The following is a 13,155-nucleotide window of genomic DNA, read 5'->3' on the forward strand; positions in this document are numbered from 1 at the left end:
TCCCAGGCGCCCTGGGGCGACGTACAACGGAGCTCCCACAATCCTCTTCGCCTCCGCTCGGTCCACCCCCAAACTCCGGTATTAACCCCTTCACGTCTATGTTCATTGGCCCATCGACGACCCCTGGGGCGCAGATTGATTCGTGGAGATCCTGGACACTTAATTGGTAAAATACATAAAAGACCGGGCCTGTCCCTTAGTTATAGTTATCTATTGAAGATTTTCTCAACTTGCTTGTAAGTTGACTTGTAAGCTTACTAACTCATTTCTAAATAGGAGCTTAACTTGTTAAGTTGACAACATGAACGGTTTATAATGATGCGTTTAAGCTTCCGGACCTACCAAAACTCTCAATTTCTTGTTTCTAACTGTTCACCTTGAACCTGTGCCTTTTCTACCCTCCATTCCCCATCTCCTTTTGGTTCTTGACTGATTATTTAACTGCATACCTCAATGGTTAAGGGCACAGGCTTTGTAAACCTGACTTTCTGGGTTTGAATCTCCATTCTACCACTATGCAACCGTGGAATCTTGGGCAAGGGATTTAAGCACGCTATTCCTTGGCTTCCTCATCTGTAGAATGGGTATGATAGTAGGTTGTAGTGAGAATTTTAAAAGTCACATGCAAGCAGCACCTAAGACATTGCCTAGCGCAGAGTTAAGCGGTATATTGAAATAGAAATTATAATTATTGACGTTAATGGATATGTCTTCTCAGCTAAGACCTTCTCGCTGATAAATAATAAACGGCAATCATGGTTAACGTTTGAGTGTCTGTGGACCAGGTACTATGTTAAGTACTTTACACCCATTTTTGTTGTTGTTGTTTAATCCTCGTGATCATTGGCGGTAGTTGTAAGTACTATCCTTCTCTCTCCTCCTCTTTGTTTTTCTAAGCAGCTAAGAAAATTCAGGCCAGGATCTTCCCTGGTGACGCAGTGGTTAAAAATCCACCTTCCAATGCAGGGGACACGGTTTCGAGCCCTGGTCCGGGAAGATCCCACATGCCGCGGAATAACTAAGCCCGTGCGCCACAACTACTGAGCCTGCATGCCGCACCTACTGAGCCCGTGTGCCACAACTACTGAAGCCCGTGCACCTAGAGCCCGTGCTCCACAACAAGAGAAGCCACTGCAATGAGAAGCCCGTGCACTGCAATGAAGAGTAGCCCCCGCTTGCTGCAGCTAAAGAAAGCCCATGTGCAGCAACAAGGGCTCAACGCAGCCAAAAATAAATAAATAAATATTTTTTTTAAAAAAAGGAACATAAGGGTTCATATATCTTTAAAAAAAAGAAAATTCAGGCCAGTGAGATAGCAGATAACTCAATAACTACCCACGGTCACAGAGCTAATAACAAATAGAGCCGAGACTTAAACTCAGAGGTGTCTTGGCCCTTCTCAAATATCGCTGATAAAACAGCCATAAATTCTTTTTGAGTGCTCTTCTTTTCCCTAAGAGTTGCCTCAATATCCATGCAGGTCAGAAAGGCTAAGTTCTCTTCAGAGACATAAGGGACAGCAGGCACTAAAGCAAGGGTCTCTCATTTGAAGGCTGACAGCAAAGATGACTAAAATAGCAAGTCAGAGTGAGCTCAATTATTGTGCCCTATTGTGCCACACAGGCCCCATTACTGCCCAAGGCCACCGGAGATAAAAGGTGCAGGACCCGCAACTCACCCCATCAGTCTCTAAAACTTGGATATCATAAAAGATTTTGCTTGTTTTAAGACAGCACCAAGAGACTCTTTAATATACTATTCTGACTCCAGATAAAGTGGTAGTAATTTCCACATTAGCAGCAGGTAGAATAAGGTATTTCTACCTCAGCCCAAGAGCACAGGGAAATCTCCTCTTTCCCAGATAAAAACAAAAAAAGGAATACCCTCCTTTCCCTCAGAGCCTACAGTACCCAGGGTCTTGTTACTCTTGCTCCACACCTACCCACTCCCACCTCCCAACTTATTCTCAGGCCATCCACAATGTTTTTTTTTTTTTTTTTTTTTCGGGAGAAAGACTGGTGATGATAAAGGGACCGGGGAAGGAGAAGAAGGTAAGTCCCCAAATTTGCTGAAGGTAAACCAAGTACTGCTTTGTCCCCACTCCTGTACCACTTTTGTAGCTCCCTGACCTTCTTTACTCCTTTATGGTACTTCAGAACTCATTACCCTGCACACCCAGGAAAGCCCCTGGGCTTGAATTGCAGAAGAATCAACTTGCCTTTTTCTCTTTACAACACCCAACAATAGCACATGTGTCTGGGCTTGGTTTTCTACTTAAAGTGGCTAAGTTTAGATTCTTCTCCCGTATAGGCCGTCGCGCTAGCCCAACACTGTGCGTCAACTATACTCCAATAAAATGTTTTTAAAGTGGCTAAGTTTAAAAAGAAAAAGGAGAGATAGCATGAGAAAGCTTTTAACTTAATTTCCTCCATTATTTCTAGTGTCAAACTTAGAAAATGTCAGCATAACTGTAAAGCTGAGAGAAGTCCAGTTCCAGAGGCCTGGTGCAAAGCAAAAGTGTTGACAGAGGGAAAACAAGCAGACAAGGGTGTCTCTAGGGCCAGTAGAAATAAACAAAGCAGAGAGGTTGGGTGCAGATCTCAGACACAAACAAGAGACCCTGCCCTTACAGCTCCTTTCACCCTAAAGCACATATCCCCATTCCAGAGACTTCATCTGCTTTAAATTCTCCCAACCAACCCTGTTCTTTCACTGCTGGGCATCTTGCCCTGATCACAGAAGCCACCACCAGCTGCTATTGCTTAGCAAAGAGAGTAGGTAAGGGGAGAGGATATTCCTAAACCCAATGTTAGAAAGGGAGATGTGTTCCCATCATCTCATCCCAGTTTTTCTCATAACATAATTTTAGAAAGTGTCATACATAGTTTGTGTTCAAGTTCTGTAGTGTTTTCTGTGGTATTTTTCAGTTATATGTTTCTTAAGGGCTGATCTGGGGTCCTGATACACATATGACAGTGTTTCTATAGTGTACACACACTGCTGGTGCCCAGTTCAGGCCCCCTTTGCAACGCAGATGGATGCACCCCCAGAAGCTGTGGGTGTTAGCAGCTACCTACACCCGCTTCCTTTTCTGGATAATTGCACTCTGCAGAATAAGAGATTCAGTACTCTACAAGACTTCTACTCCCCACACACCCCTGCAACCTGCAGTCAATGACTGATGATGAGAGTACATAATGCCAGACTTTGCCTCAAGGTAGACCAATTTTGTGGTGCAAAACCTATCCCAGCACTCCTTGTGGGGTCAGGTTGAAGCTGGTTTCCAGCTGGCTTAAGTTTTTTCCCCCTGCCGTATCCTGCTTCCTTCACTCCCCTGCACTTGAGAGCACTCCCCTGATAAATCACATGAAGAACCCCCCCTCCCCGCACCTCAGTCTCAGGCTCTGCTTCAGGCAAGCCTCCCTAAGACTTTTTTTCTTAAGTATAGTTGATTCACAATGTTGTGTTAGTTTGGTATACAGCAAAGTGATTCAGATATATATAGATATATACTCTTTTTCATATTACTTTCCATTATGACTTATTACAGGATATTGAATATAGTTCCCTGTGCTATACAGTAGGACCTTGTTGTTTATCCATTTTATATATAATAGTTTGTATCTGCTAATCCCAAATTCCTAACTTATCCCTCCCCCACCCCCTTTCCCTTTGGTAACCATAAGTTTGTTTTCTATGTCTTTGAGTCTCTCTCTGTTTTGTAAGTTCATTTGTATCATTTTTTTAGATTCCACATACAGCTCATATCATATATTTGTCTTTCTCTGTCTGACTTACTTCACTTAATATGATAATCTCTAGTTCCATCCATGTTGCTGCAAATGGCATTATTTCATTCTTTTTTATGGCTGAGTAGTATTCCATTGTGTATATGTACACCACATCTTTATCCATTCATCTGTCAATTGACGTTTAGGTTGCTTCCATGTCTTGGCTATTGTAAGTAGTGCTGGTATGAACGTTGGGGTACATGTATCTTTTCAAATTAGAGTTTTCTCTGCATATATGCCCAGGAGTGGGATTGCTGGATCATATGGCAACTCTATTTTTAGTTTTTTGAGGAAACTCTATACTGTTTTCCATAGTGGCTGTACCAATTTACATTCCCACCAACAGTGTAGGAGGGTTTCCTTTCCTAAGACTTATTTTTATCTCATGTTTATCAGAGGACTAAGCAAGCAAGGCCCTCTGTAGGCCCCCCATTGTAGGCAGAACAGTCATAACCATCTCTGGGGAAGCCAGGGGTGAGTTAAGGTGCAACTAGATAGGGACCCTCAAATTAAACTTGGATATATGACCTAACAAATGAAAATGAGGCTCAGCCTATTCATAACATCTCTTGTCTTGCTGACATTAACAGACTACATTCTCTGAAATTAGAAATGAAAGTTAATTCGTTCATGCTTCACTGTAGTTCTTTTTCAATACAGAATCTGAAAAAATCTTATAAATGTTAGAAAAAGCTATGTGACACTCCTTAAAAATTTGGTTAGATTGTAATTATTTTGTGATATTCTTGCTCTAATAACACGCATCTTAAATTTATCAGTTGTTGGTTGTTTCATTTCTGTTAACTGTAAACTGTTACTGAAGATGACCGAAGAACAAGCCCAAGGTTGGATACCCGATAAGGATGCTCTGATTAATCTAGAAGTGTTAAAAAACAGACCAGATTACCAGTTTGCAAATAATAAAAACATCTCCTAATTTAATAATTCTGCTATGACTCAGAAGACATATTGGGGTCATTATTATAAACCTTGATCATAATATTGTAGAAGTATATAGGTATTGGTTGAGTAGGGTTCAGGTTGAAAAAGGGTTCAGGTTGAAAATGACCAGATTTTTAAAATTACATTTGCAGGCAGACATACAAAATCCTTAACTTCTGGCATCACATTCAGTTTTTTTCCTCCAACACATAAATCCTATTATATATCCTTTGTAAAGCCACCCATACCAAAACAGTTAACTAAATCCACTCTTCTGGCTTAAAATAAAAGAGCCAAGGAAATTCTTTTTATTGGGATTATCCTCTCAATTAACTTCCATCTAAATTAAGACCTAAACATATCTGAAATTTTATTTCTGTATATTTGAATATATTCCTTTTAGTGTGACCTCTCATCATTAATTCCCTTTTTATTTATTATTTATTTACATGTATTTATTTGTATGTTATTATTTATTTCAATTCCTTTTTGTTATTTAGCAAAATATATTGATTGTATCCTCCCTTGAAAAAAGTCAGATTATGGAGGGTCTTTTAAGTGGTTGTTTTTGATTTGGTAACTGAAATAAGCATTTCCTATTTCATAAGAATAAAATATCATTTAAAATTTTATACTAATCTGAGAAATATTGGTTGTTTCTGAAAAGCCCTTTCTACATTAGTCAAATAAATCTCAGTGTTTATAGGTCTTATGTAGTATTTTAGTTCTGTACAAGATTTTCAGTATAGCATAGGAAAGAATACTATTTTAATTTGCATAACACAGGTATACTGAAGAGGAGAGATGACTTGCCTAACTTACTTGTAATAATGGTTAAATGAAGTCTCGGTAAGAGCAATTGAAGAATGGATAATTACTCATTAAAAATTTTAAAGTGCTAAAACATTGGAATGGATAGAATTATACAGGGGAATAATATATCTTATTTCCTTTTCAGAAATAATAAGAAAATTATATGAGGGCAGATATGTACATTTTATTACAATAGTACCCTCTGTTGTTATTTCTCAAAAATTTTCTGGCCACCAACCCTTAAGGGTTTCCATGATTGTATATGATTAATATCACATCATCCATTTCTAATAAAAAACATTTTCTAAGTCCTTCATCTATCTTTCAACATTCACCAGTTTCACCACAGAAATTATATGAAATTTCAGTGTCACTGTTTGATCCAAAATGCCCATCTTTCCTGGCCTAGTTGACAGATACTCATATTCTAAAATCCCAGGCCAAATGTCACTCCCTCTGTGAAGAACTTCCCAGTCTCCTTTTTCCTATGCAGAATTCATCCTTTCCTTAAATGTGCACTCATAGGTCTTTATACATACCTCTTTTAGACCTTACATCTTACTATATTAAAATTATATGTTGTATCAATTAGCAATTGTGTTTGCCTGTCATTAAGAAACCCATTATTTTTCTATTATTTTTCTATCACATAAAAGAAATCCAAAGGTAGGCAGTTCAATATTGTTACAGCTCCTTTCATCTTTTTGCTATGTTTTCCAAGCTCAAGCTCTGCCTTCCTAACTCAAAGTTTCCTCAGTGTAACAATATGGTTGCTGTAGTTCCAGCCATCACACCCATGTCCTAGGCAAGAATGAGTAAAAAGGTAATGCCTCCCAGCCTAGCAACTTCATAAGCATCATCACTCCTCCTCCCCTATGCCAGTGCATGTATGTGCACACACACATACACATGGACAAAATTATGAAGCTTTCTAGGAAGCCCCACCCAACAACTTCCAACTACATACCATTGACCTATATTTAGTCACATGGGCACCCCTATCTGAAAGGAAGGCTGAGAAATTATATTCTTTCCCATTTGTGTACATAGCCACCCCCCAACAAAACCACATTTTATCACTTAGAAAGAATGGGGAGAAAGGTATGTGATAGACAACTAACAAACTCTGTCACATTTTTTTCACTTTTTAAAAAATCATATATGTTTCCTTACCTAGATTGTAAAATCTTGGATGGTTGAGAGTATGTCATATTTATTTTGTATTTCCAGGGCCTAGCGTAGTACAAGACACTGTTTTACTGTTTATTTCCTTCACCTACAGTATGAAGGGTTATTCTATGTAATCTGCCTAGATAAAAAAGATTTCATGTTTTACCAGAATAATTTTCCGTGCTTTGTATTGACTTTATCATGTCCTTGATTATTTAAGAAAACAAAGTTTCCTCACTTATGAAAGAGCTAATGTTCTTGATAGTCATATTACTTACATGTTTATTTTTTTTAATTATTTTTTTTTTTTTGCGGTACGCGGGCCCCTCACCATTGTGGCCTCTCCCGTTGCGGAGCACAGGCTCCAGATGCGCAGGCTCAGCAGCCATGGCTCACGGGCCCAGCCGCTCCGCGGCATGTGGGATCTTCCCGGACCGGGGCATGAACCCGTTTCCCCTGCATTGGCAGGCGGACTCTCAACCACTGCGCCACCAGGGAAGCCCTACGTGTTTATTTTTAAATGCTTTATTGTTCCTTTCATATGAATAGCCAAATATTGTTTCTTTTCACCAACTCTCCTATTGCAAGTATCCAAATCTCCTGACTTTTGATTTTGTTTCCTTCCTAAGATTGACTCCTAAATGTAAAATGAAATAAAATAACTTTCAGGATATATTTCCCACCAGGCCCCTGGACAATCAAAAACTTGTTCTTTCACCTTAGAAAAAGATGCTAGAAACTATTATGTTTATTCAATGTTACTATTGATGAGATGCATGGGAAGAGTTATCTAATCAGAAGAGATGGTCAGCCTTCTCCAGGTTAAATTTGTATGGGCTAAATGTTATTAACATAAAAATTTCAAAATTGTATGCTAAATGGGAAGTACCTAGAGATTTCTCAAGGCCCTTGGTCTCCATGATGTTTCTATTTGTCAGAGTCCTGGTGATTCTTTGCCTGAGAATATTAGGCAATAGCAGTATAGCATTATCAGTTATAATTTCAGTTACTATTTTAAACCGCTTCTTAGCCACAACCTTCTTATTAATTTGAATCTAGCATCTTCAAGGCCAGTGGTTTTTAAATGTGGATGTGCATCAGACTTAACCTATGGAGTTCCATTAAAATAAAGGTTTTTTTGGTACCTGCTCCAGATTTACTGAATCTCTTTAGTTGGTATTCTTGATATTCTATCAATATATATTCTTCCTGTATGTTTGGTATATTCATGGTATAGAATGTACATTATATCTCTATTTTTACTTTACTTACAGTTTTTTCCTCTATAAAAACTATGTTCATCTTTTTTTTTGTAAATCAGATGTAACATTTACTGTCTGATGAAAATAAGCTCAGTCATTATCCTTATAGATATTTTGTCTAAAACTTTGGGAATTGGCTTTATTATCGGGATTGTCTCTTATATCATACATTTTGGCCCATTGGTTTGTCTTCTAGGAAAAAGAATAAGCAGATAATTTAATTCAAGAAAGAAAAAAAGGGAGGGGGACTCTGACTAGAGAACTGAAACCCTAACTACTTTTGGGGAATTCTGGATTTCTTTTTCCTCTCCTCAGGCCTCTTAATTTCATGCTTTATAAAAGGCCCAGAAAGTAGAGCAAATCCTACATGCTGTGGTTCAGAGAATATCAAGCGATTTAGACAATGCCACTGCAGTGGGCTGAATGGTAACCCCCTGAAAGATATTTCCACTTCCTAATCCCTGAAATCTTTGAATATTACAATATATGGTAAGCAAAAAAAATGATAAATTTAAGGATTTTGAGAGGAGATCTTATCCTAGATTATCCAGGTGGGCCCTACATCCAAAGATAAGTGTCTTTATAAAAGTGAGGCAGAGGAAGATTTGACAGACACACAAGGCAGTGTGATGAAGGCAGATGTTGAAGAAATGAAGCTACAAGCACATTAATGCCAGGACAGCTACAAGAAGCTGAAAGAAGCAGGGAACCACTTCTCCCCTAGGGCCTCCAGAGTGAGTGTGGTCCTGCCAGATTTCAGATTTCTAGCCTTCACAACTGTGCAAGAATAAATTTCTGTTGTTTTAAGCCACCAAGTTTGTGGCAATTTGTTATAACAGCCTTAGGAAACTAATACAGCCACTAAGATTATAGAACTTCTTGCCTCAGAAGTTCATAAAACTGAGCAGGCCTGGTTCAGAATTGAACTGTCTTAGATATGATTGGCTTCTTGAGGGAGAATGTGAGCTACTTTAACAGTAGAATGTTGTGCTTACATCCCTGCAGACTTCTCTGAGATCTGTGATACTGCTAAAAATCCAGGAAGTAAACCAAGAAATCAGAATTTGGGTAATCTGGAGATTGACCTCATAGCTGGTTCAGCAGACTCTTCAGATCAGGGATGGGATATATTCCCTTGGTTTAATATAGGCACTCTTGGCTCCTGGCTGAGAAGTGTACCACAAACTCTGATCATAATCAAACATACAAAATCTGATCATAATCCTTCTTTTAGTATTTAGTATTGTTTGTTTTGCAGTTTCAGATTTATGATCTCCATCACAGCTGTTTTTCTGTCAAACAATCGAGCAAATGGTTATATAGCAGAAAGAGCAGAAAAACCTGATACAGAGATATAAACAACCACTGTGGGAAACTTGGAGACTGGAACAACCATAGACAGAAACTTGACATATGATTGTGACACCTCAAGCAACAGTGAAAATCCAGAATGATCACACCTTAGACATTAATGATGTATTTAAGGAAAAACTGAGAGCCCAAACTAGCCCCACACTCAGCCTGGATTCTGAGAACCAAAACTATGCTTTACTGTCTATATTAATATAACTTTGCTATTCCTCTGTCTTCATGAGCACCTCTTTATTTTCAGGACTGTCCTGCCCAAGCAAATGGTTTGATTGCTCATCCCAAGGACTTCCCCAGGATACAAGGTTAATATACAAAAGTGTCACTTTCCTATATACCAGCAATGAACAAGTGGAATTTGAAATTAAAAACACAGTACTACTTACATTAGCACCCCCAAAATGAAATACTTAGGTGTAAATCTAACAAGATATATGTAAGATCTATATAAGGAAAACTATAAAATTCTAATGAAAGAAATCAAACATGAACTAAATAAATGGAGAGATGTTCCACATTCATGGACAGGAAGACTCAATATTGTCAAGATGTCAGTTCTTTCCAAATTGATCTATAGATTCAATGCAATCCCAATCAAAATCCCAACAAATTATTTTGTGGATATCAACAAACTGATTCTAAAGTTTATATGGAAAGGCAAAAGACCCAGAATAGCCAATACAATGTTGAAGAAGAAGAACAAAGTCAGAGAACTGACACTACCCGACCTGAAAACCCACTATAAAAGCTACAGTAATCAAAACAGTGTGGTATTGGCAAAAGACTAGACAAATAGATAAGTGGAACAGCACAAAGATTCCCAGTTTAGACCCACATAAAATAATCCTTAACAAAGGTGTAAAGGCAGTACAATGGAGAAAATATACCCTTTTCAACAAATAATGCTGGAACAACTGGACATCCACATGCGAAAAAATTAGTCTAGACACAGACTGTATACCCTTCATAAGAATTTCCCAAAAGACCCACCAACTCTTCATTGGAAAGCATCAACAAAGTTTGCACCCTAAGTTTCTCTGAATTTCTTACCTCAATTCTTGCCTTGCTGCTTCCACCACTCTTGGACTGTTGTATCATGATTCTGAATCCTAATTGAGTCTCCACACTGAAATCTCTACTTTAAACCAAACTTCCAATTTTAGTGAATTCTATCCTTCCCTCTTCCCTCTGAGACACTGCCAAATCTTTGTGGAATAGATGTTCTCCCTTGCTGTGATAAGTAATATACTCAAGCCTTGTTTTTCAGGTGGTGTTGGTGATATTTGGGGAGCTGATTACATATATAATATATATATTATTTAATATATATAGATGTAGATATAGATGTAAATACGTAAACATTCATACGTTGCATCCGTCACATGAAAAAATTACAAGGGTTAGATCATAGATCATTGGGTCAAGTTCAATAGTTTTCTATCCAATAGTAACTAAAACGTTAAAGATTGGTTGGCAATTCTCAATCCTGTTCAGTCTCTCACAACCCTCTTGCAGTTCATCAACTCTCTGGGTACTAAGTTATGCATCTGAGGAAGGTAGATCACTCCAGAGTTTCCTTCCGGGCCCAGACCCTCAAAGAAGGTAGGGAACTAATGCATACATATTAGAATTATTCCATTCCATTATAATGGAAGGGAGGGACGAATTGGGTAAATGCCTTCAGACTAGGTACACCTAAGGGACAAACCAAACAAATTGAAGTGCGGCAAGAAGGGAGGATGCACAACAGTCATCAACTCCTGGTGGCTAAGAGCATATTAAAGATGTATTAGTACATAATTACCACGTATTTAAGTGAACATTACGCACGTAGTGCACATACTCTATGTACTGTCATTATATCACTGTTTCTCAGCTGAAAATTATATTCAAGGGAACTCTTAAAAACATTCTCTCAGACCCAGTCATTTATGTAAATTCTTTTTATACTACCATTTCTTAAATATAAACAAAAATAAATATGAACTCTGCTGTTCATAAAGCTATTATACAAATTCAACACCAAAGTAAATTTACAAATTATGCACAAATAAAAAATAATGTTCATTTAATGTGATACATGATGTTTGCTGAGACAAAACTGCCCTTAGAAACCTGAACATACTACTGACTGGCCAGTGTGTGCTCTTGACCTTCAGCATGCTTGTATGTCTTGTGATGACTCTCCTTTCCCATCACTTTCCTCTCGCGAACTACTGGAAAATCTTCATTTGTACAGTAAGCCATGAAGTAGGAGGTTCACCTCATTTATTTTCTCACTAGCTTATGACAAAGTAGTATTACCTTCTGCCAACTTGATTTTAAAAACAGACTCAAATACATGTCCAAATTATGTGGCAGCTGTTATCATTCAGTCATCCAGGTACTCCAGAATATGCTTAAAACTGGATGTAAAAGTAAGACATACTTGTAGAAAAACTCAGACTGTCATTGGATTCCAGTTTGAAAAACACTGTCCTATTAAAAGTATGTGTACAAAATATATGTTTAAATTAGGCTTTTTGTTAGCTTCTTATTAAGACTTTCTGGTACTATTACCTGAGTACCTACATTATAATGCAGCAGTTGACTCTTGCTTCATTTGGACAATCAAGTCTCTTGTTTGTGGGGACTAAGCTATGGGTCATTCTGTCTCACTAGTCCCAGGCCCCTGAGAATGGGTGCATTGGGACCACAGGTCAAACCATCATCACTCTCACTTCTACGATCTCTAAATTAAGTTAAAGAAGACACACATACTCAACAGTTGGGTAACCAAATAACTGAAGCAAGACGTAAATTTTAAGGAGTGGTTGAGGAGTTGTTTTCATTATAAGTTGCATTGGTAGGACAAGGCACCGAGTTTAAGACTGTTTGGGGCTCGGGTGAAAACTCCCCACTTCTCCAACCCCCTTTCTCCTTCCCTTCCTCCTGCGTTCTTTCACTGTTCCTCTCCTTTCCACCTACTTTAGTTCTATGCTTCCCTCAAAGTTCATTGTGATGTTTTCCCGTGAAGCTAAATATATTTTTTATTGAGAGATTATGCCCTTATCATTTCATATTAAAATGTGCTTCCTTTTATGAAATAGTAGTAGGTAGTTTTAAAAATTGTCTTTGTTTGGCAAAATAAGTAATTGGCAATGTTGTGTTTTCCTCCGACTATTTTTTAAAATTTTACGCGTCCAAGATCTGGAACCACTGTCTAGAAAACAGAGAAAAGAGAAACAGGTAGGAAGAAAGAAAAGCATGTAAGTTGATTTAAGTTGAACAAGTTTAGCGCCATAATATATCTTCTACGGGTGCATTGGCAGGAATACCTAAGTCTCATTTGGGAGTCAGGGAAGGCTTCACAGAGGAGGTAACGTTTGAGCTGGGCTTTAAGGATTAGCAGTGGAGAAACGGCAGGGCATTCCAAGCAGAATGCATAATGCGTGCGAGAGCACAGAGCACAAAAGAACACTACGTGTCCAGCAACTCTAAGTAGCCTGGTGGCTGTTGCGCAGTTCTGGGGTTAGGTGATCAAGGGTGAAGCAGGGACTATTTCTTCCTACTTGGCCCACTTCCCCTGCAGGTCATTGCACAGTGCTGGGCACACACACTTCAGGAGCTCAATAATTACTTGTTGAATTGGGGCAGGGTGATCGAGTGTAGTGGGAACCAGAGCCTCCGGATTCTTTCTCACGCACCGCAGTGTGACCTTGGCCAAGTCCCTTTTCTCAGGACTACGGCTTGCTGCTTAGTAATCAGCCGAGGGTGAGAAAGCGGAGGAGGAGGTTGGCCTGAAGCGCCGGGCCTTTCCAGCGTCTGGA

The 13,155-nt window shown here is 38.7% G+C and overlaps 1 long non-coding RNA gene across 1 annotated transcript; it reads left to right on the plus strand.

Annotated features, from left to right (window-relative positions):
- Positions 1-49: 49 nt before the first annotated feature.
- On the plus strand, positions 50-1,260 carry LOC309796814. The gene is made up of 2 exons (XR_014292508.1): positions 50-166; positions 901-1,260. It is a non-coding gene; the product is annotated as an uncharacterized lncRNA (long non-coding RNA).
- The last annotated feature ends 11,895 nt before the right edge of the window (positions 1,261-13,155 follow it).

Source organism: Mesoplodon mirus (genome assembly GCF_964341445.2).
Source record: "Mesoplodon mirus genome assembly, chromosome: X".
NCBI lineage: Eukaryota > Metazoa > Chordata > Mammalia > Artiodactyla > Ziphiidae > Mesoplodon > Mesoplodon mirus.